Below are 23916 nucleotides of genomic sequence, written 5' to 3'. Positions count from 1 at the left end.
GACTAAATTATCCTGCTTGATCTCTGAGATAAGTGGTGCTTTTGTTTTTTCAGAATCAAAGAATGACGCAACACTAAAGGAGGCCATTCAGCCCATTGTTCCTGTGCCACTCTGATAGAACTATCCAGTTAATCCCACTGTCCTGCTATTTCCTCCACAGACCTGTATTTTCTCCCCTTCAAGTATTTACCTAGTTATCTTTAGAATGTTACTATCAATCTGCTTAAATTAGCTTTTCAATTAGTGATCACAAGATTGCCTTGTTAAAAAAATGTTTCCTCGTGCTACCTCTGGCTCTTTTGCCAATCGCCATAAATTTGTGCCTTCTGGTAACCATCCTCTGCCACAGGAAACAGTTTTCCCTTCCTTACTCCATGAAACTGTTCAGAATTTTGATTAATTATCCCTGCTGTAAAGGGAATAATTCTAGCTTCTTCAGTCTCTCTGCACAACTGAAATCTCTCATCCCTGATACTATTTATATTTTCTTTGCCTCCAACTGAATCTTTCTACCTCCATCTTCAAGATAAAAAAAAATTATTTAGTGCCTTCTATCTGAGGCCTCCCAAGTCAGAGGTCCTTCCTGTTGACTTTTCTCACTCCACATTGCCATGTCCATTGATCTAACAGCCAATGTGTTTGCTGTTCTCCATTCTGCCATTCCTACTGCTCAAGCAAAGCACCAGGCCTACTGCTCCCAAATCCATCCCCTCCCCCAACCCCCATTACTGCCAGATAGATCCAAGGACGCCAATAATATTCCCAACTCCAGATTGCCTCTCAATAATTGAATATCCCAGAGCCATATCTAATACTCCCATACCCCACAAATTAAAAAAATATTCCTTTTCAATGCTGAAGACCAATAGATAACTCCAATGCTTAAAAACTCCAACACTACCCCCTCCCCACTCCATAAGGAACACATGTCCTGTTATCCTAAAAGCCCCACCTCTCAAAGACTTTAACAACATACCCACAATGGTAATAGAATATAGATGAGATCATTTTCCAGCCCAGTTCTGCCACATAGCAATCCCTAATATTACTGTCAACCCAAACTCTATATAATATCACTCCTTACAAATCTTCCAAGGTTCAGGGCGGCACGGTGGCACAGTGGTTAGCACTGCTGCCTCACAGCGCCAGGGACCCGGGTTCGATTCCCGGCTTGGGTCACTGTCTGTGTGGAGTTTGCACATTCTCCATGTCTGCGTGGGTTTCCTCCCACACTCCAAAGATGTGTGGGTTAGATGGATTGGCTATGCTAAATTGACCCTAGTGTTAGGTGGATTAGCAGAGTAAATATGTGGGGTTACAGGAATAGGTCCTGGTGGGATTGTGGTCGGTGCAGACTCGATGGGCTGAATGGCCTCCTTCTGCACTAGGGATTCTATACTCATATGTCAGCCACCACCAATGTTAGCCAAACATCGAATCCCGATCCCCTGTATTGTTAAGCTTCACTCCATAGTGTTTCTGCATACATCTTAACTAACTGCAACCCAATAGATTCCATACCATTTCTCAACCTTCAAGATGAAACACTATGCATTCAGTTACTCTCCAGGCTGAGCATATAATTGAAACAGAAACTTCAGCAGAACAGGGAGCATTCCCAGTATCCCAGTCAAAATTTGTCCCTCAACCAAATCCATGAAAATACAGATTAGCTTGTTGTTGACCTCATTTGTTCTGTGTGGAATCTTGTAATAAACAACTGGATTTGACATTGCCTCCATAACAAAGGTTGGTACAATCCAAAGGTAATTCATCCTAGCATTGTTGTCGTTCCAGGGATGTGCTAAGGTGCTATAAAGGTTTTCCTTGCTTGAGATATTTACCTTGAATTTTATTTAAAGAGGTCAACTAATTTTCTTAGCAATTTCAAAGTGGCAGTTTTGCATAAAACTTAATTACAGAACATAATTAAGTAATTCAGTTTGCATAAGCTAAGCTATTGGACTACTTAGATCTAAGTTTTATTTGTCTCTTCATGTTCTTCGGTGAAAGAAAAGGTGCAAGTGCCAGCTAACTTGATCCTGTGATGCTGAGAATATTTGTTCACGTTGGAATGGAGGGAAAATCTTGCCAGTATTATTGCATATATGCATTGACTGAAACAATTTGCAAAAGAACCAACGGCAACATGAGGGAAACCTTTTTTATGCAGCGAGTGATTAGGATCTGGAATGTGATACCTTAGAATGTGGTGGAGACAGATTAAATCAGGGCTTTGAAAGGAAGTTGAATAAGTACCTGAAGAGAAAGAAATCGTAGGTCTACAGAAAAGACAGCAGTTTTGAAACCAGCTGAATTTCTCTTCTGTAGGTGGAGCGGGCCAAATGGTCTCCTTCTGCATTATAACCATTCTATGATTCTACGACCCTTAATTACAAAACATTTATGAATTCTTGCACTTGTTGAAGATGAGGGTGAAGGGGGCACGGAAGATGCCGTGATTTGCTTTGCTCACCAGAATGTTCCTGACAAAGCTGGCATTTTTAGCAGAAAAGTGAGACCTAATTGAGCTTGATGTTTGTCCAGCCAGATCTGGTGATATATGAGCAATCAAGTTGCATGGCAGATAAGCTTAGTTTTACACTCCTTCGACTTGAGGAAGTAAGTGTTTTCTGGGGACAAGGACACCAAAGATGGATGTGGTTCAGCAGATCGTCAGCTGCAGAAATATCATGATCAATGGAAGGCCACAGGTTAGCCAGTCCACAGTTGAAGGTAAAATTGTAATTTGTTTGAAGGAGTTATTCTTTGGAGTTAATTGAAGAAAGTGTGGTTCGTAGAAGATAGGGAAGGTGTTCATGGTGAGGGATACAACAGAGTGATTGCGAATGACATTGTGTGATCTAAGAGTAGAAAAGTTCTGAAATAATGAATATCAACAATTTCTATTTCTACAGCAGCTTTAATGTAATGACACATCCCAAGGCACTTTACAGGAATGTCATAAAGCAACATTTGACATTGAATCACATAAGGAGACATGTAGTAGGTTTTAAGGAGCTTCCTATAGGAGAAAAAATTAGAGAGGTGGTGTGGTTTAGGGACAAAATTACAGCGTTTTGGGCCTTGGCTACTAAAGATTAAACAATGGTGGAACAGTTAAACTTGGGGACACTCATGAGGCCAGAAATAGAGTGCAGATATCACAGAGGGTTGTGCGGCTGAAGGAGATTATAGGGATAGGCATGAGAGAGACAATCGAATGATTTGAAACCAAGGATGAGAATTTTAAAATGAAGGTGCTGATTGCCAGGAGCCAATGTAGATCAGAAAGCATAAAGATGAAGGGTGGACTGGACTTGGTGCAAGTTAGGATATGGGCAGCAGAGCTTTTGAGGAACTCAAACTTAAGAGGGTAGAATATGGGAGGCCAGCCAACAGTGTATTAAAATAGTGAAGTCTGAAAGCAACAAGGCATGGATGAGGATTTCAACTGTAGGTGAGCTGAGACAAGGATGGAGTCAGGCAATGCTAGGGATGGAAAGAGGCGGCTTTATGATGGCACTAACGTGTGATAGGAAGCTCCTATCAGGGTCAAATGTGAAAATAAGTTGGCGAACAGTCTCGTTGAACCTCAGACATTTGTCAGGAGAGGAATGGAGTCAGTGATCAGAAAATGAAGTTTGCATATTGGGAGAAAACTGTCCATATCTGACACAAGGAACAATGCTTGGGGTTGTTGGAGGTTACGGATTACAGCCCGAGGATATTGCTGCAGGAGTTCTTCAGGTCTACATCCTAGCCACAACTATTTTCAGTTGATTCATCTATGTACATCCCTCCACTACAAGGTCAAAAGTGGGATGATTCACTGATGACTTAAGTTTCAGCTCCATGTGCAATTGCTGAGATAATGAAGCAGTTCATGTCCAAATGCAACAACACCAGAACTACATTCAGGCTAAGGCTGACCAGTAGCAAGTAAATTCACAATACACAAGTTCCAGGCAAAGACTATCGCTGACAAGGAAATGTTGTGAAGTTGAGTTTATAAGGATGTACAGAATGTCTGTAAAGAATGTAAAATACTAAAGGGGAAACAACAGTGCGTGGTCCCTTTAAAAGCTGGTTGTGTCAGTGCCTTCAAAAGCTGGTGTTGTTCAACGCTGAGATGTTTAAAATGCAAAGTACACACAAGACTCTAAGTTGCAACATTTGTTTCAGAGACCAAAAGCATCAGATAAAAGCAAATTACTACGTATGTTGGAATCTGAAACCAAAAGAGAAAATGCTGGAAAATCTCAGCAGATCTGGCAGCATTTGTAAGGAGAGAAAAAAGCAAAGCTTTGACAAAGGGTTATCTGGACTCGAAATGTCCCCAAAAGCATCAGGGTTGCCTTGGTAAGCAGCTCTGCAGGTTTTGCATTTTGTTAGCCTATGGGTTTAAAGAAGACACTCAGCTACCAGCCTATAAGTTTAAAGAAAACACTCAGCTAAAAAGGAACCTATCAGCTTTGAATTTGCTCTTGTTGTCAACCTCAGGCCAATTCAAATACAGGAATGTTGATAGGTCATAAGGATTATAAAAGAGGAACTCAACTGCCTTGAGTTCAGTTCCACCAGGGGCTGAGCCAGGAGTTCAACCAGAAACAGGGCCAGACCACTGAAACAGTTAAGGGCAGTTGGATCAATTAGTCCTTAACTCTGCCAGCTTCAGATAGGTCTTAAGATAAATCACCCTCTAATGAGCAAAAGGTATCAAATCAGACAGCACTTACAGACAGCAGACAACTACCGAAGAACTCCAAAACTTTCGAATGCTATCAGACCTGGTTGTATATTCTCTTTGAGAGTGACTAAAATTCTGTTATTACTGTTTTGGTAATGAATGTTACTTGTATTATTCGATTAGCATTTCAGTCAAACCGTACCTTTGTTAATATGTTACTTCTTTAGTTAAAGTTCCTGGTTAGTTAAATAAAATACCTAGTTAATTATTCACTTAAAGTGAGTGTCAGGCCTTTATGTTAATGAATCTCTAAATGTTAACGAATCTCTAAATGTTAACTATGAACAGTTTACACCTTCCCAAATATTTTTACCAGATTACGACACGAAGTCAAGGGGATTCATCTTGATGTCATAACAGGAAGCCCAACAATATCCCTTTGACATTCATTCAAGCTCCCCATCAGCAACATCATGGACAGCATAATTCACCAGGACCACAACTAAAACAGCAACACAAGTGCAATGGTTACTAAAGCAGGTTATGGATTGAACATTCGGCAGCAAATGGCTCACTTCCCAACTCCTCAAATATCTCCACCATCTATAAATATATCGGGGTGTAAAGGAATATATATATTTGTCTGCTTAGGTACACAGTTGCTGCAGCAACATTCAAGGAATTCAACACTATTCAGGATACAGCAGTCTGTCTGATTGGCATTCTATCCATTAGCTTAAACAGCCACCTCCACCCCTAGCATACCAGAACAGCACAGGATCAGACCATTCAGCTCAGTAAGTCCACGCACCACTCAAACCTCCTCACACCCATCTCCTTCTGTCTGTGAAGGACAGGGCCCTGTCTGTGAATAGGTGTGGCTTTTAGCATGCATTAGTGAGCCCCAAACTGACAATGTTAAATTGATTTTCAGTGTAATTCACACACAGGGCCCTGTCCTTAGCAGACAGAACATGTCCACACTTTGTGCCTTTCTCAACTAAACAAAGGTGTAGGGAACAGTCATTTCAGGTTCATTGCTTGGGAAATGCCTTGACCAGAGTCGACTTTCCCCTTTGAATTTAAATAAAGCTGAGCAGTTAACTGTTCCATGCTGCATTCTCCATGCAATGCCCCTATCAATCAGCACTCCCTTCTCATGTGTCATACATCGTTCTCCCTGTTACAGCTGGCAATTTCTTTGTGAGCTAACCTGATGAGTACAAGACAAGTTTTGATAGCATATCTCTTTTTCAACAATAACTTTATTATTGGCTGTAATAGCATACATTTTTATTCTCAGTTTCATTAAACAATTCTACAAATCTGCACTACATTTTACAGTACGTGGAAATAACGAAGCTTCACCAATGGTTTTATTGATAAGTGCACTGAAAAGAATGAAACTGAGCCGGCCAACCTAGGTTTATCCTGGCCAAGAAAACAGCTCAGGAAACTGTAGTTTGTAGTCCCCACACGTATGATAGTCCCAGTCAATACATGTATTTTATAATGGCTGATTTGATCCTTGGTCTGGGCTAAACACTCTGCTGGGACAGTGGGTGAGGTGTAACAACTCAACACTCCTGCACTCGGGAGGTAAGAAAAAAGGTAAGCAGCCACACTTCCAGCTTGTAACCACAATCTGATGAGCCCTGCTAGCAGTTGTGAGAACAGCTGCTGAGAATCAGATTAGGACCTGCTATGATCTTTCCATTGAAGAATAACCTATGGACATTCGCTACATTTTGACCACACATATTCTTAATGCATATGTGTAGAAAGTAAGGATGATATCCTACTTGTAATTGTAGTCAGCAGGCCCAAAAAGGGACCAAACAAAACTGGGATGAAATAATTACATTTAGAACAATACTCCAAGTGATGGGATCAAATGGGGTTCATAAATCATTCAAGGTTTGTTCTCAGTTGCGAATATCATCTCAATCATTTGACTAGGTTGTTACCCTGCAATTTAGAGGAATCCATTATCCTCTATGTAATATGCAGGATTATGTATACCCTAGTCCATTCATTTTCAAAAGGGAACTGTCATTTCCTATCAAATGACAAACTACATATTCCACTTTTTTCCTAAAATCCCTGTTCCTAGGATATGAAGGAAACATGTGGACAAAGTCCAACAGCATTAATGATGGTAGTTACAGAAATCAGTAGGACAGAAAAGCTCAGCAACAAAGATCAAAGAAAATGGAATAATTTTTTATACAAGTAAATAAAATACAGGCTGTAACATAATCTTCAGGGATATGATGACTTTAGTTGTGATTTATTGAATTACTGCATTTCAAGACTAACAGATTTATCTTTTTCTCTTTGATTCTGTACAAGTATCAGAACATGTAGATTATTGCTCTGTAAGTTTGTACCTTCCATAGTAATGTTAAATATTGTCAAAAACACAATGTTCTCTACTAGCAGCAAGGAGTTAGACATTGATTAGTGGTCTATGCAGGTACAAGTTACTGTGCTCCAAGTCACATAAAAACCTTATACAGATTTTTCTAATTTATTCCTAGTCATTTATTTACTATATAAATATATTTATTTCCATAGTGAGATTTTTGTCTCCAATTATATTACAATCGAATTCTGTTACCTTGTAATGGATTGCACCGTCAGTGGTTGAAAACTTCCTTCTCACCTCCCAAAAGAAAAAGCCTCAGCCTACTGTACGGAAAAGCAACTTGATAATTTGCAAGTAATTGCTTCTGTGATCCTTTATTTTCTAAAGTCTGATTAATCTTACTTATTTTAAGCACAGCATTAAATTGTTCATTTGGTCTCTAGCCTGTGTGCTGTATGCTATGATGTTCCTGGGAGGGCCTTACGATAACATCTTTCATAGTGGCGACTGTTACTTTAACCATTGAGAATGCAATAATCATTCCAGAAAACTGGAGGAAAGGACCAATTAGAAAGTGTGAATTGTCCAGATTAATGCAAGATGAAAAGTTTCAACATATCCATTTTTCAGCATTACTCAATTTCTGTACTACTAAACAACTAATTGGAAATGTGTTTTTTGAGCATTTGCAGGGGAATGGTGACAGAAATTATTACACTCGTAAAGATTGGAAGATACAATTTGCAAGGTAGAATGCTCAACTTCTTTGAATTCCTCTTCTCATCATCTTTCTTCCATATCTCTGCTAAGGCTTGTGTAATGGGAACCATAGATTCATAGAACAGTAGTTGTTTTGCAACTGAGTGTATTGCATGGTGTCCGCTACCATAGGTTCCAGCTGAAGATTGGAGCAATACAGATACAAACGACTGACTGCCATTATGTAGTATTAAGACTTAATGGCCGGAATTTTACCGGCCCACCCACCATGGGAATCGGAACTGGTGAGGGGCGGAGCATGGGAAGGTCTGTTGACCCCAGGCGGGATTTTATGGTTTCAGGATGAGTGAGGCCATAAAATCCCACCCACCATATCAGTGCGCATCATCAAACCCTGGCTGCATTTTGCTGCTGCCATTTCAAGTATGATCATTCGGGTTTCAGCAAAAACGTTAGGAACCTATACACTAATAACATGGTTGCGAATAAAGTTATAGATTTTATCTTTCCAAATGTGGGTTGTGTCAAGAGAAAATTTTAACTCCAGGATAAAGCATGTGCAAACATCCAAAAAGGTGGTAACTGACCTTGTGCAGTCACTATGTCCCATCAATGACTTAGTGGGTAGCATTCTCCCTCTAAATCAGTAGATATTCAATTTATGTCCTATGCCAGAGTCTTCAGCACAATATCTGAACTGACATCCCAGTTCAACACTGTGTGAGTCAGTTGGATGCGATATTGAACTAAAGCAATTTCTGTCCTCTCAGATGGATGCAAAAGATCCTGTGCCCACTATTTCAAAGAAGCATTTATCCCTCATCCAACATAACTTTGAAAGAACAGAGTATTTGGTCATTGTCTAACTGCTGTTTGCTGGAGCTTGCTATTCAAAACTTTGCTGCCGAATTTCCTACATCACAAGTGATTATGCTGAAAAAGTACTTTTTTGGCTATAAAGCACTTTGGAACATCAAAAGGTCATGAAAAGCACAATATAAATTCAACTGCTTTATTTAAACTGAGCAGACTAGTGCATTGGCCTCTCCATCCAGCAGTAATGCTAACTCCTAGAGGGGGAAACTAAAGTGGTGGAGAAAAGGTTTCAGACAAAACTCTGGCAAACCTCTCCCCAATTGTCAGAGGGTCAATTGCAGTTGACATTGGTTACCGACAACATAGTCACTAATACCACAGGAGTACTGGTAGGTGCAGATCTGTCACCTCTGGTGGGCAAACATAATCAAAAGAGCTGGCTGCTGAAATAAATGATTAAAGATTCACAAATTTAAAAAAGAATAAACAAGTCTTGCTGCAATTGTATACGGCTTTGGTCTTCATATTTAAGAAAGGATTTATTTGCATTGGAGAGGGACAAGGGCTATGGTGATAAGGTGGGAAAGTAGAGTTGAGGATCATATCAGATCAGTCACGATCTCATTGAAGGGAATTCACATGTATGTTTGCATGCATATTGCCAACCAAAATTATATATTGATTGAACTTCTCTATAGCATTAAGATATCTTCATTGCTTTCTAACTTGAAAATTAGAAATTCTACTCACAGGTTCATCACCCTCGTTCCTATGCCCTCCTGTTGCTCGTCAAGTAAACACTCTTCCAGCCCAATTTCAGACAAATTAAATCAGCACTGAGCAGGAATCAAATCGTACTTTTGTAGGACGTATGGTGCAGAAGCCATTTACTTAACCTCATATTTGGCCTCTCAATACTAGTTTAGAGTGCAGTGACTGTTGTTTGATTGTGGGCAAATGGAGTCATTAAGTTCAGGATTTTATGATCAACAATGAAACAAATGCCTAGGCAGAATTTGGTACTGCAAAAGGGAGTCATATTGTCCAAGATATTAGAACTTCACATTGTCAAACAGTGCTCAATGAACTTTAGAATAGGCTGGGCAAGCTTCAGTTTGTCACTTCATCTGAAAGCAGCACCCACTCATGAGAATGCCCCCTAAAGTAGGCACTCAAGTCCTAGAATGAGGTTTGAATCCACAACATTCTCATTCACTGTCATGGGGTGGGAGGGGAGAGATAGCATAGCAATGGAGTCCTAAAATAATTTTGTAATTTTAATATATTGCATCTTCAAAATATGCAGAGGAAATACACACTCCAAAGAAAAGAAAATAAACTGCAGATGTATAGCCTTTTTAACAGCACCAGCTAATTTAGATTCAAGAAAAAAAGTTTCTTGGATGGCACACAATCAGCATTCTGTTTGAAATTATCTCCTTACTTTCAGACATTCAATGTTGTTTCGTTATTATTAATTGGATGTGAAATACACCCACCCTCATGATTATAAGGTTCTTAACTACAGCAGACTCTCCTTTATCTTTGATCATATATTTTAAAGGTTATATTTTTATAAAATACTATGAACCATTTCATTAAGCATAACAGCACATATTCAAGTATGTAAAAACTTTGGTTCCCGAGTATTCAGATACTAGAGCTTCAATATTTTTTGAAACTTGCTTTTTTCAATGAATTTAAGACCATCAGCAGATTGTAGAAAAATACAATCTTTGATGGAAAATAAACTTCAGCAAGGACCATGTTTTTCCAAAAAATAAACATAACCTCCAGTGACTCCACACGCTTCCTGACCACATATGCAGGCTGACTCAGACCTTGCAAAACCTTGGCATGCTGTTCAACCCAGAAGTAAATTTGAACTTCTCATCCCCCATCAACAGGATAACTTCCACCTGCCTCTGGCATATCTTTAGGCAAGAATTAGGGGGCATAAGTTGGGAACAGAAACTGTCAGGGAAAGGAACTAATGAAAAGTGGAACTTTTTCAAGGAACAAATACTGGATGTCCTTGATAGGTATGTCCCTGTCAGGCAGGGAGGAAATGGCCGAGTGAGGGAACCATGGTTCACGAAAGAGGTGGAATGTCTTGTGAAAAGGAAGAGGGAAGCTTATGTAGGGATGAGGAAACAAGGTTCAGATGGCTCGATTGAGGGTTACAAGTTAGCAAGGAATGAGCTGAAAAAGGGGCTTAGGAGAGCTAGGAGGGGACACGAGAAGTCCTTGGCGGGTCGGATCAAGGAAAACCCCAAGGCTTTTTACTCTTATGTGAGGAATAAAAGGATGACCAGGGTGAGGTTAGGGCCGGTCAAGGACAGTAGTGGGAACTTGTGTATGGAGTCAGTAGAGATAGGCGAGGTGATGAATGAATATTTTTCTTCAGTATTCACCAAGGAGAGGGGCCATGTTTTTGAGGAAGAGAAGGTGTTACAGGCTATTGGCTGGAGGAAATAGATGTTCGGAGGGAGGATGTCCTGGCAGTTTTGAATAAACTGAAGGTCGATAAGTCCCCTGGGCCTGATGAAATGTATCCTAGGATTCTTTGGGAGGCAAGGGATGAGATTGCAAAGCCTTTGGCTTTGATCTTTGGGTCCTCGCTGTCCACGGGGATGGTGCCAGAGGACTGGAGAATGGCGAATGTTGTTCCTCTGTTTAAGAAAGGGAATAGAAATGACCCTGGTAATTATAGACCGGTTAGTCTTACTTCGGTGGTTGGTAAATCAATGGAAAAGGTCCTCAGAGATGGGATTTACGACCATTTAGAAAGATGCGGATTAATCCGGGATAGTCAGCATGGATTCGTGAAGGGCAAGTCGTGCCTCACTAATTTGATTGAATTTTTTGAGGAGGTAACTAAGTGTGTTGATGAAGGTAGGGCAGTTGATGTCATATACATGGATTTTAGTAAGGCGTTTGATAAGGTCCCCCATGGTCGGCTTATGATGAAAGTGAGGAGGTGTGGGATAGAGGGAAAGTTGGCCGATTGGATAGGTAACTGGCTGTCTGATCGAAGACAGAGGGTGGTGGTCGATGGAAAATTTTTGGATTGGAGGCAGGTTGCTAGCGGAGTGCCGCAGGGATCAGTGCTTGGTCCTCTGCTCTTTGTGATTTTTATTAATGACTTAGAGGAGGGGGCTGAAGGGTGGATCAGTAAATTTGCTGATGACACCAAGATTGGTGGAGTAGTGGATGAGGTGGAGGGCTGTTGTAGGCTGCAAAGAGACATAGATAGGATGCAGAGCTGGGCTGAAAAATGGCAAATGGAGTTTAACCCTGATAAATGTGAGGTGATTCATTTTGGTAGGACTAATTTAAATGTGGATTACAGGGTCAAAGGTAGGGTTCTGAAGACTGTGGAGGAACAGAGAGATCTTGGGGTTCATATCCACAGATCTCTAAAGGTTGCCACTCAAGTAGATAGAGCTGTGAAGAAGGCCTATAGTGTGTTAGCTTTTATTAACAGGGGGTTGGAGTTTAAGAGCCGTGGGGTTATGCTGCAACTGTACAGGACCTTGGTGAGACCACATTTGGAGTATTGTGTGCAGTTCTGGTCACCTCACTATAGGAAGGATGTGGAAGCGCTGGAAAGAGTGCAGAGGAGATTTACCAGGATGCTGCCTGGTTTGGAGGGTAGGTCTTATGAGGAAAGGTTGCGGGAGCTAGGGCTGTTCTCTCTGGAGCGGAGGAGGCTGAGGGGAGACTTAATAGAGGTTTATAAAATGATGAAGGGGATAGATAGAGTGAACGTTCAAAGACTATTTCCTCGGGTGGATGGAGCTATTACAAGGGGGCATAACTATAGGGTTCGTGGTGGGAGATACAGGAAGGATATCAGAGGTAGGTTCTTTACGCAGAGAGTGGTTGGGGTGTGGAGTGGACTGCCTGCAGTGATAGTGGAGTCAGACACTTTAGGAACATTTAAGCGGTTATTGGATAGGCACATGGAGCACACCAGGATGATAGGGAGTGGGATAGCTTGATCTTGGTTTCAGATAAAGCTCGGCACAACATCGTGGGCTGAAGGGCCTGTTCTGTGCTGTACTGTTCTATGTTTACCTCCAATGTCCCTAATGGACTCTCCCACAGATTTTGTCATCTTGACACCCAATTTCACCAAGGCCCTCCTTGTCAACCTTCAATCCTCCACCTGAACAAAATTCAGCTGTCCATATCATGTCTCATTCACTCATTACTCCCATCTTCAGATTCCTTACCTTCCCAACATAATGGTGGCAATTGTAACCTAACCGGCTTGTAAGCAACTGATTAATCAGATACAGTGTAATTTACACACTTAACAAATGCGAGGTGATGCATATTGGTAGACTGAACCAGGGCAGGACTTACTCAGTTAATGGTAGGGCATTGGGGTGAGTTACAGGACAAAGAGATCTAGGGGTACATGTTCCTAGCTCCTTGAAAGTGGAGTCACAGGTGGACAGAGTGGTGAAGAAGGCATTCGGCATGCTTGGTTTCATCGGTCAGAACATTGAATACAGGAGTTGGGACGTCTTGTTGAAGTTGTATAAGACATTAGTACGGCCACACTTGGAATACTGTATGCAGTTCTGGTCACCCTATTATAGAAAGGATATTATTAAACTAGAAAGAGTGCAGAAAAGATTTACTAGGATGCTATCGGGACTTGATGGATTGAGTTATAAGGAGAGGCTGGATAGACTGGCACTTTTTTCTCTGGAACGTAGGAGGCTGAGGGGTGATCTTATAGAGGTCTATAAAATAATGAGAGGCATAGATCAGCTAGATCGTCAATATCTTTTCCCAAAGATAGGGGAGTCTAAAACGAGAGGGCATATGTTTAAGGTGAGAGGGGAGAGATACAAAAGTGTCCAGACAGGCAATTTTTTCAGAGGGTGGTGCGTGTCTGGAACAAGCTGCCAGACGTAGTAGTAGAGGCAGGTACAAGTTTGCCTTTTAAAAAGCATTTAAATAGTTACATGGATAAGATGGGTATAGAGGGATATGGGCCAAATGTGGGCAATTGGGATTAGCTTAAGAGTTTTTTAAAAAAGGGCAGCATAGACAAGTTGGGCCGAAGGGCCTGTTTCCATGCTGCAAACCTCTGTGACTCCATGACTATGACAATTTTGCTTTCTAATTTAAAGAGTAATATCGAACCAGAGTAAGAAAGGTGGCTTATCTCATTCCATCACTTTCTTACCTGGCAGATTATGTTAAAGATTTGAAATTAAAATGTTCTTTCGTCTTGCCTCACCCTTAAACATTCTTTAGTCTTATATATCTATGGCTCAGTGGTAGCACTTGCTTCCAGGTTAGGACATTGTGGATTCAAATCCCAATCTAGAACACATAATCTTGGCCATCAGTTCAGTACAACACTGAAGGATTGCTGCATTTTTAGAGATGCCATCCTTTGACTGAGATGTTGCACTGAGGGCCAGTCTGCCCTCTCATATAGACACAGGAGATACTGTGGCATTATTTTGAGGAATACAACTTCTCCCTTATGTCCTAACAAATATTTAGCTTTCAACCAACATCAATAAACCAGTTTATCTGGTTTTTACCACAATGTTGCTTGTGGGATCTTGCTGTCTGCAAATTGTCTGACATATTTCCTATCTTGTAACAGTGACTACATTTCAAAAGTGCATAATTGGCTTTAAAGAAATGTAGGACATCTAAGTCATGATATTTACCATATAAATGTATGTCACTCTTTCTATCCTACATCCATCAATCCTCAATCTCTCACCATTTATGTAACCTCTCCTCACCCTCCTGCTCTGAATCTTCATTGTTAGCAGAGTTTCCATGCTATTTTTACTTAAACCCAACCGTTCTACACATTAGAATTTCTTACCTAAAGCTCTCAGATTCCCTTTCCATTTTTGAAGACCAAAATTAATCTTTTCCACCAATCTCTCCTGACTCTCATTGCATCCTTAGTTTTCTTTTGTCCATGTTTCCACTTTCCCTTCCCATTGTAAATTGGATCAGGACATTTTTCAAAGATGTTATATCATTAAGTTTTACCACCCCTCCGCCCCACCCTCTGCTCTCTCATCTTCTCCCTTTTTCCTGAGTTTGTTGGGCTAAGATTTTATAAGGTCAAATCATTATCCCAATTCAGATCTAAGTTTGTACATATCACAGATTGGATTGAAGCTGAAATTTTCCTTGGTAGAATGGCTCAGTGGCATACCAGGCATTCATCTCGTGCCACTCCACTGCCTTCACCCCATAGTCCTGTATACTCTTCTTCTACAGAACCTTAAATTTATATTTAAGTTACTGTTAATATAGTCTCCTGCAATTGTGCACTAAGTGCAGCAGAAGAGAAGGAAAGGTTCTTTTTCAGATAATCCAATTTCCTCTTGGATGCCTTGAGTCAATCTGTCTCCACCACACTCTCAGGCATTCCAGATCCTGACCACTCGCTACATAAATAAGTTATTTCTCATATCACCATTGCTTCTTTAGCCAATTATCTTAAATCTGTGCCCTGTAATTCCCCATTCCTTCCATCAATGGGAACAGTCTCTGCCTAGCTACAATACCTAGATCCCTTATGATTTTAATACCTCTGTCAAACCTAATACTATATTGATACTGACCTTCTGTAATAGATTTTTAAGACAAAGAAATACTTAGCTATTATATAGCATACATAAAATAAGCAGTATTTTTAAATCAATTAAGTACCCATATTAGTTCCATTATTCCTCAAGAACCTTTCCTTCTCTTCTACTGCACTTAGTATACAATTTTAGGAGGCTATATTTACCATAATTTAAGCATAAAACTCTCATTTGGTTCCCTTGTGTTAGTTCTAATGTCATCACCAAATCTTACCTCAATATTGTGCATTTGCGATAAGCATTAGCTATCTGCTCAATTACAATTTAATAATCTAGAATGATAAATGTATATATTATACAGATACATACACACAAAGTGTGCTGGAAATTTTACAGATCAAAGAGTCCTAATGTAAGGCTAATCCCTATGTCATACAGAGTTTAAAAACAGACGATCAGTCATGAGATTTAGCATATTGTTTCTATCTGATGTGTTACTTTAGGGAAAAAAATCAGGCATTTTAATTTAAAAGATTCAAGAGCATCATCAAGAAACCCCATAACATTAAGACAAAAAATAACTTTTGCCTTTCATCATCTCAGAACATTCAATAACACTTTCCACCCAATAGAAGTAACACAGAGTTGCAATATTATTTACAGTAGAATCCACTTGTAAAGAATTGATTAAAACAAGAAAACTGCGTTTTTTTTTAAAACTACCTAATCCACTGATTACCACTTGGGAAAATAAACAAGGTAACAGGAATATGCAGATGGAAGCAAAAAGAACAGATTTCTGAAATCAGAGTAAGAAATATAAATGCTGAGTTCTGACTAAGATTAAAAGAGGCTACATTTTAAACATTACCTCCTGTTTTCTGCACAGATGCTTATTGATCAGCTGAGGAATTCCAGTAATTTTGTTTTGCTTCTAACACCAATATAAATTTACCAGTACCAAAACTACCTCCAGTGACTTCCTTGTCATTTCCTTGCCGTACTCACAAAATATCACAACACTCTGTGATTCAAGAAAGTTAAATTATTGGTGCAATATAGGAAAAGTATACAATTTTTCTATTGTTTACCAGTAGGCCATTTATATTTTAGTTTTAGAATGCAGCAGAAATTTCTCACTCTGAGGATTATAGAAACATGATAATTATAAACATCACCCATAGAAAAATATTTTGGGTTCTCATCATAATATTTTCCATTGAAGTATTTAGTGTACAAATAATATGTGAACTATTTTTAAATGATTTGATCTTAACTCTGGTGTACAGTGGTTGAGTTAACTGAAGGGATACTCAGAAAGTGGATAATTCTTCCAAAATGTTTTGAATGAATGACAGAGGTAATGGTAGTTAATTACAAATGTGCATTTCCTTAGTGAGCTTTCATGCACGACTTGTGTGCGTTTTTTTTTCCAAAATTCACTCTGCCAGGAACTCTACTGTAATTTGTGGGAACCAGGAGCATTGGTAATTGGTGGCGGATTTTACAGACAAAACCTTAACTGCAATTTGAGCAGCTGAAGATTGGTTAAAGGGCAGCATGGTGGCACAGTGGTTAGCACTGCTGCCTCACAGTGCCAGGGACCAGGGTTCGATTCCACCCTTGGGTCACTGTCTGTGCGGAGTCTGCATGTTCTCCCCCTATCTGCGTAAGTTTCCCCCGGGTGCTCCGGTTTCCTCCCACAGTCCAGAAGGCCCGTGTTGGTTATGCGCCCTGGCAATGCTAAATTCTCCCTCAGTGTACCCGAACTGGAGCCGGAGTGTGGCGACTAGGGGATTTTCACACTAACTTCATTACAGTGTTAATGTGGGCCTACTTGTGACACTCACAAATGAACTTCAAAACTTTATAGCTCCGCTCATCCATCCACAGTGACATCTCCACCCAGTAAATGGTGCATTGGGAAGTCAGCAACCTTTTGGGAGAGCCCATCTCTCTTTTTTTCTATATAAGACTCAGTTCGCCCAACTTTAAGACCAAACAACCCACGAGGGGAAACTGCAAGTAAAACATAATCGCAGTGCTGCAGCAGCAGATGTTGTAGAGGGAAACAGAGTCTAACCCCCGCCCGTCCACTGCTCGGCTTTGCGCCTTAAAATCTAGGCGACACCGAGGCACTTCCCTCGGCCTAAAACACCCAACCGAGCCCGAGCCGAATGCTTGATCGCTTTCCTCCCCAGTTTATATTTAAAACACAGTCCCTGGCTGCATTGGCTCCATGATACAGAGAGCCACACGGGCTATTTTGAAAGCAAGCGGCTTTAACGACTTCAGCGCGCGCTGTGCCGGCCGGCCGGCCCCACCTGTCACTCAGGCCCCGTCTCCCCCGCACCTCCTCCTCCTGCTGCCGGCGGCTCCGTCACCATGACAGCGGCCAGGCGCCGCGCGACTGCCCCGTCCCGTCCTGTCGGCGTGCGCGTGAACGCGCGCTCCCAGGGATACGTCACCCCCACTCCGCCACACGCATGCAGGATCCGCTGCCTGCGTGCGCGTGTTCCTGGAGGTACGTCTTCCTCCCGAGCTCGAGCGAACCTCTCGCCAGAGAGAGAGAGAGACGCCCAGCGAGTAGCTCGCCCCAGCAAGGCGAAATGCTCCCGCCCCACCCGCTACGGGAATCGTAGCGAATCATATCTTCCCCACTCCTCCGTATTGCCACCCCAGTCTTATTAAAGTTTAAAAAGACGGCTCGGAGCGAACAAAAAAAAATACGGAACCCGGTCGCCTTTCAGTCAATTGCCACTTTGTCCCCCACAGAGCGCACACTACCCCCGCCCCGCCACTTGGTCGCAAGCACCTCCTTTTAGCGAGATGGTTCAACCTGAGGGATATTTGTGTGTCCCTCATAATTGTGCCTATATGTCTCCCTATCTCTTTCTCTTCAAATCTCCCACTTTAATCTCTTCCTCCATCCAAACATTGTTCTTTTTATTTTTTTTCTTAAGAAAAGGTCTTTGACAACCTAGAGTGTGTATCTTGTTGCGCTAAGAAAGAAAAGTAAAAATAAATGCCATGGCGACCTGTACATCAAATCAAAGGGAAGAGGAGGAAGGGATGAAGTGTGCAACAGGGGAATAAGATTGCCCCCTTCCAATTCTCTCTTGTGAATTGGCTCTGTCCACACCATTGGCTCGCGTTACTCAGTCCTTAGATGCATCCAAAACTCGTTTCTTCTGCAGTGTGCATTTTAGGGACTTTTTTTTATTGGACTTATTTTAAATTTGGTGCGAGCTGCTGAGTGCCTGCACTGCATACATCTTTCTGGATTTCATAAAAGACAAGCCAACTCCAGATCGTTTTCCCCACCTTTCCCTACTGGGACCAAAGAACAGAAATGTTCGCCTCTCCCAACATAACACTAAGCTTCGTTCTCCTCCGGCTAATGGTAGAGCCACAGTGCGCTCTAAACCTGTGAAAAGGTCAAATGGGCAGTGCAATTTGATATGATGTGGGTCTCATGTTAATGTTAAATTGATGCAGATAGCTTAGATCAGTTCTGCTTCTTTACCGTAGCGGTATTATTAGCATACTAGTAAAGTCAATCATTGCCAGGAATACACCACACCCTAATGAGAGAATGTGTGTGAGTGCTGTAAAGAGGGCCCAGAAAAAAACGTTCTGCTGGATGTGAAATGCCTGCCTTTGCTCCATTTTATTTGAGACCAACAACTTTATTGATGCTGTTTTATTGTTTGTTATAGATTTCTGTTTATCAATAGCTTTAATACTTTTGACCTAAATTTCTGATTTTGTTTATTTGGCCTCTCGGTTTCCACTATTCCGAGTCCGGTTATCTGAGTATCGTCTCAGGGTGGTACAATCCAGTTTTAACATATTAACTCCATCATAATATTTGTGGAATCATTCCAAACCATCATGTGGACACTGGCTGATTATGTGTTCTATAGGTTCCCAGAGTCCTGATGACATTGAAGCCAATGAAGATGTTGAGTCCTGTCATCCATCAGAAGGTGCTCAGCTGATTTGGTATTTTGTGCCCAACTCCCTTTAGAAAATAATCAGCAGTATATCTGACCCTTTTGAGGTTTAGTGTTGCACTACATTGATGAGTATAGATGCTCAACAGTGTTAGCACTCATTGCACCCCACAGAATGCAAGTCAAACTTCTGCATTGATCCCAGTCAGCACCCTAAACAATATTTAGCACTGTACGTGTATAGATAGGATTTGGGATGAGCCAAATCTTAGAATACACTACTGTATGGTGAGGTAAGCTATCTTTTTTAACTTCTGTTAAAGTGGAATGGTACAGAATTGGTATATTACAACAGTACTTAATTGGTTCCAAAGCACTTTGGGATATCCCGAGTTAATCAACAGTTCTATATAAATGCAATTCTGTCTTTACAATATTCATTATATGCAACAAATATGTGCGGGTTAGGTTGATTGGCCATGCTAAATTGCCCCTTAGTGTCGGGGGGATTAGGAGGGTAAATAGGTGGGGCTATGGGGATAGGGCTTGGGGGGGATTGTTGTCAGTGTGGACCGAATGGCCTCCTTTGGTACTATAGGGATTCTATGATAAACACTTCCTCGAGAAATAATTTTGGGTTTCAGAGTATTTATTCAAATCATTTTGTATTTGACCGTAGGGTAACAGATGCCTGAGATTTAAAGTGCCATTCAATTGAATGGAGCTGATGATGTCAACTATACATGCAAACTAGTTACCAATAACAACAGAACTCCAAAATTGAACTATGACCTTAATCTCAACACCAGCTATTTGCTGCTCTTTATATATAGGCCCTTCTTATTGTAACATGGTGGGCCAAGTTGGGCACATTCACTGAAAAGTGATGCACATATTCTTCACCATGTAATTAATACAACAAAATAGTCCTGTATCAGAAAAAATGAAGAGACGAAAAGAAAATTCACCAAACCCAAAAGAAAATGGTGGAATTGCGTAACAGGTTCAACAACACCCGAGGGAAAAAAAGACAAATGTTATAGATGAGATTCTTCCTCAGAACGTAGGATGCACTAGCAAAAAATCCCGCCTGAAGAGGTTTTCTTTGCCAGATGCTGCCTGACCTGCTGTGCATTTCCAACATTTACCTCAGAAAAAGAAATTGAATACAATCTAGACGTACTCTTTTATGCCTTAAAATGCATTATAAATGATTAAAGCATTTTAATATCTGTAACATTCCACTTTAAAAGAATTACCATTTTAAAAACACAATTCACTTAATTGTGTACTGTAGACACACCATTGAATCAATATGACTTAATGTTAATATTAACTTAATACTTTTGAACAATTACATTTTCATCAATGCTAATCTGGTATTCTTGTGCCATGGCCATTTATGATATGTTTGTGCGTATATGTAAAGTCTAATTTTTGCAACTTGCAGCTTAGACCACTTTAGGTACAAGGCAAGAACACACTTTTAAAGTATGGAAGCAGGCTAACAGCAAAAACAGCATGTGAATTCTTAATAAACTTTAAATTATTCTGTTTACTATTCTAATCTCATGATTTAACAGTTCCGTTCACTTGAAGAATTTAAAAATATTTTCCCAAATTCTCCAAATTTTTGTTTTTCTTAATAATGCTTTCTTTTACTGAGTTGTGCATTAATCTTAAAGTATTTATGTCTTGCAAATTATAATGTCAATAAATTAGTGTCAAAGCAGTTGGAAATGTAACACAGCACTTTTCATCAAGGAAGTCACTCTCAAAGGAAATTATACATTCGATTAAACTGAAGTGACCCTGTTTATAACTTGTCTTGTGTGGTTTAACAGTATTTAGTCAGTGTTGCGCATATTAATTGTGCTTTATTGATTACAGTCAAATGCATCCGGCGTATGCTTTAGAAATTGTTTACAGCTTCCACAATATTACCTCAATTGAAAATGATTATAAACTAGCTGCAGTGTAACTTACTGAGGAATTACTAAACTGCATTCACATCATACTCAGATCACCAGTTGAAACATCATTCTCAAACCACCATCATTTGATCAATGCATGTTTCTAATGATTGACTTAAAATAGTTAAGTGAACTTTGCTGTCCCTCATTCTTCAAATTCTCTGAATTATAATTTTCCTCACCCTGTGCGATGCAGAACAATTCTACACTAACATTCTGTTCCAGTTGCATACACATCATTAGTCCTACTGTAAAATGCATTTAACTTTTGTGGTCATGTATTAGGACCTAAGATTGAAATTTCTGATTTCAGTAAGATTAATTCTCATAGCAACACCTCTGATAGTAACAGCAAATGCAGACACTGTTGTCTTTTTACAGCAGAAGAAAACAAATTTATCTATTAGCTTTTGTATTGCTTTATTGAATTTTTTTTAAAGAAGCAATCTGAAGCATAACTACAATCCAAATCATGAACTATGTTTCTTGAAGAAGTAATGTGGACTGTTTAAATTGTATAGACTTCATGGCTTGAATGTTAAATGTAGTTCAATCATTTGTTGAAACTGAATAAATCACTGCTGGTCAATTGTAAAATTTGTTCCAAACGTTGATTTTATGCTGGTACCATATGCACAGCTGTGTCAAGACTTCTTTAAAATTTGATGGAACAAGGCGACATGTCTTCGTTGTCTTTTATTAGATCACTATTTATAAACCCTGCCTTTGCTGCATTCTTGATTAATGTGTTAATGACAGCATTCATGGGCTTTCTTCAGAAATGTTCACTCACACGTCCACACAGAATCCAATCGACTCTTGAAATCTTACTTCTATTTTTATCACTTTACAAACCTTGCTATCCATGTCCTGATGACAAACATGCTGAAGTATGAAAATAAATAACATCTCCTTATACATGTTAGAACATATATGGAACAACTGCTAAACCATTTTGAGGTTGTTAATGTTTTATCTGTTTAGTGATTTCCCACGGTTGGATGGGGAATTAAACTTATCTTTTTAGAGTGATCCAGAGGGGGTCATTTAATGTAATATTTTATATTATAGTGAATATAGTTAGTAACAAGCAGAAATCTGCTGTTGTATTAAGGGTCAGGCTAGGGAAAAAATCAATTGATCTACTTTTTTCCTCTCCTCAGAGAGATTATAATATTATTATTCTCAAGGATTCTTGTGTGCTTATTCTTACAACCAGGCGTTATTTTAAAATCAATCAATCGTAAAACAAATTACAGAACAAAATGAAAAAAAAAACTTACATGGCAAAGGGTTTAAAAGCTTCACTTTACTCTGTTTTATGTGCACTTTGACTGAAACATATGTATTTTAGTACTGTCCCTTTTTAAAATGCTTTCCATCACTATGGATGTGCAGTGAAAATATTACGAAAATGCTTGGGGCATTCTCCAACAGACCTATAATGATCCTCAATATTTTTATTCTTGCAGATAATTATGTCCAAGGTAATTCACAGATCTTCAGAGAACATGTTTAACAACAGTCCAGTTCAAATTGCTGTGCAAATTCAAACCTGTCAATATATTATTCTACAGTATAGCATTAAAGAAAAGCATCTTATTACCCTTTAATACAGCAATCAAGTTTTTTCAAAAAAAATGTAAAAGTGCTGCTGGGAAAATATATCTGAATATTTACTTTGACTCTATTTTCCTAATGTCATGAGAAATGTATCATCATCCCTATACGGTGTCAAATCTGTTCGAGCTAAGAACCTGCTCTGCTGCCTTGGAGCAACTGATGACTGAATGTTCAAAGTAATGCGTTAAAATCACTAATGATGGTTTAAGGATGGGATCTCCCTGGGTTTTACATAAGATAGGGTGACTGGTAAAATCTACCTCTTATATTCTGGACAAATTGCTAGCACCAAATGGTGCTTTCTATAGCTTTAAATACGTAAAGTTTACGGAGGTTGAATCTACTTTTGTTCCCTTTTCTATGAATTCAAAGCATTTCATCAGATGTCGCTATTAATAGAGACTGGATTCTGTATTTTTTTTATATTGTTGGGAATATGAAAAAGTGTTTGATCTTGCAATAATGATTTCACTCATTTAGGGCCTATGACATTTCCTTAATGTATTCAAATGAACTTTATGTTTTAAGAAAATGCAAATGAGACACTTGATTAAAACGAGTTATTCACTGGGAAGTTACCAGTCTGTTTGTGGAAAGTTTGTACCTGCAACCTTCTTGAAATGGAAAAAAATATATAGCTGACAATATGAGAAAGCAGTATTAGTATGGATGCTTCTATAATAAAGCACATGTTATAAAATACATATTATGAATCACATATCGGTCTCAGAATATGAACTTTCAGTAAAATGTGATTATACTTTAAACAGTATAGTGCTGAAGTGCTCTTAAATGGCCTCACTTACATATAGAGCTGAATGGTTGAAAAGAATTTCACAATTCCAGGTAAGCCTGACACTAGCTTTTTTTAATTGGATTTTGTAATGGACGTCCTTTAAAAGTTTTTCTCTCAACCTGCACTAGCAAGAAAATTGATGTTTTTTTTAAGACACCAATCAATTAATTGGTATATTCCTGAGATCAACTTAAACGAGCTGTAAAAGCCATTTCAAAATCAATGGTTTGGCAGTTCAAAAAACTGCATGTCAATCACAATCACTGGTCTTTTAGTTATCATCTGATCTCCGATTTGTCTTCATTACGTGTAATGTATCTTAATTGCCTGCTGGAAATTCAGACTGTAGTGTAACCAGATCCCAGTTACAATATCATGGAGGCACTG

General features: G+C 39.6%; 1 protein-coding gene across 4 annotated transcripts in view; it reads right to left on the bottom strand.

Annotated features, from left to right (window-relative positions):
* The window catches only part of gtdc1 (glycosyltransferase-like domain containing 1), a 302215-nt gene extending 284594 nt beyond the window's left edge, over window positions 1-17621 (bottom strand). For all 4 annotated transcript variants that reach the window (XM_078228009.1, XM_078228012.1, XM_078228007.1 and 1 more), the window contains exon 1: window positions 17506-17621. The gene's annotated coding sequence lies outside the window, so the exon portion shown is untranslated. The remainder of the gene's footprint in view (window positions 1-17505) is intronic.
* Between the last annotated feature and the right edge of the window lie 6295 nt (window positions 17622-23916).

Source organism: Mustelus asterias, chromosome 14 (genome assembly GCF_964213995.1).
Source record: "Mustelus asterias chromosome 14, sMusAst1.hap1.1, whole genome shotgun sequence".
Taxonomy (NCBI): Eukaryota; Metazoa; Chordata; class Chondrichthyes; order Carcharhiniformes; family Triakidae; genus Mustelus; species Mustelus asterias.
Note: the sequence above shows the minus strand (reverse complement) of the source record. Positions and strands in the feature narration are given on the sequence as shown.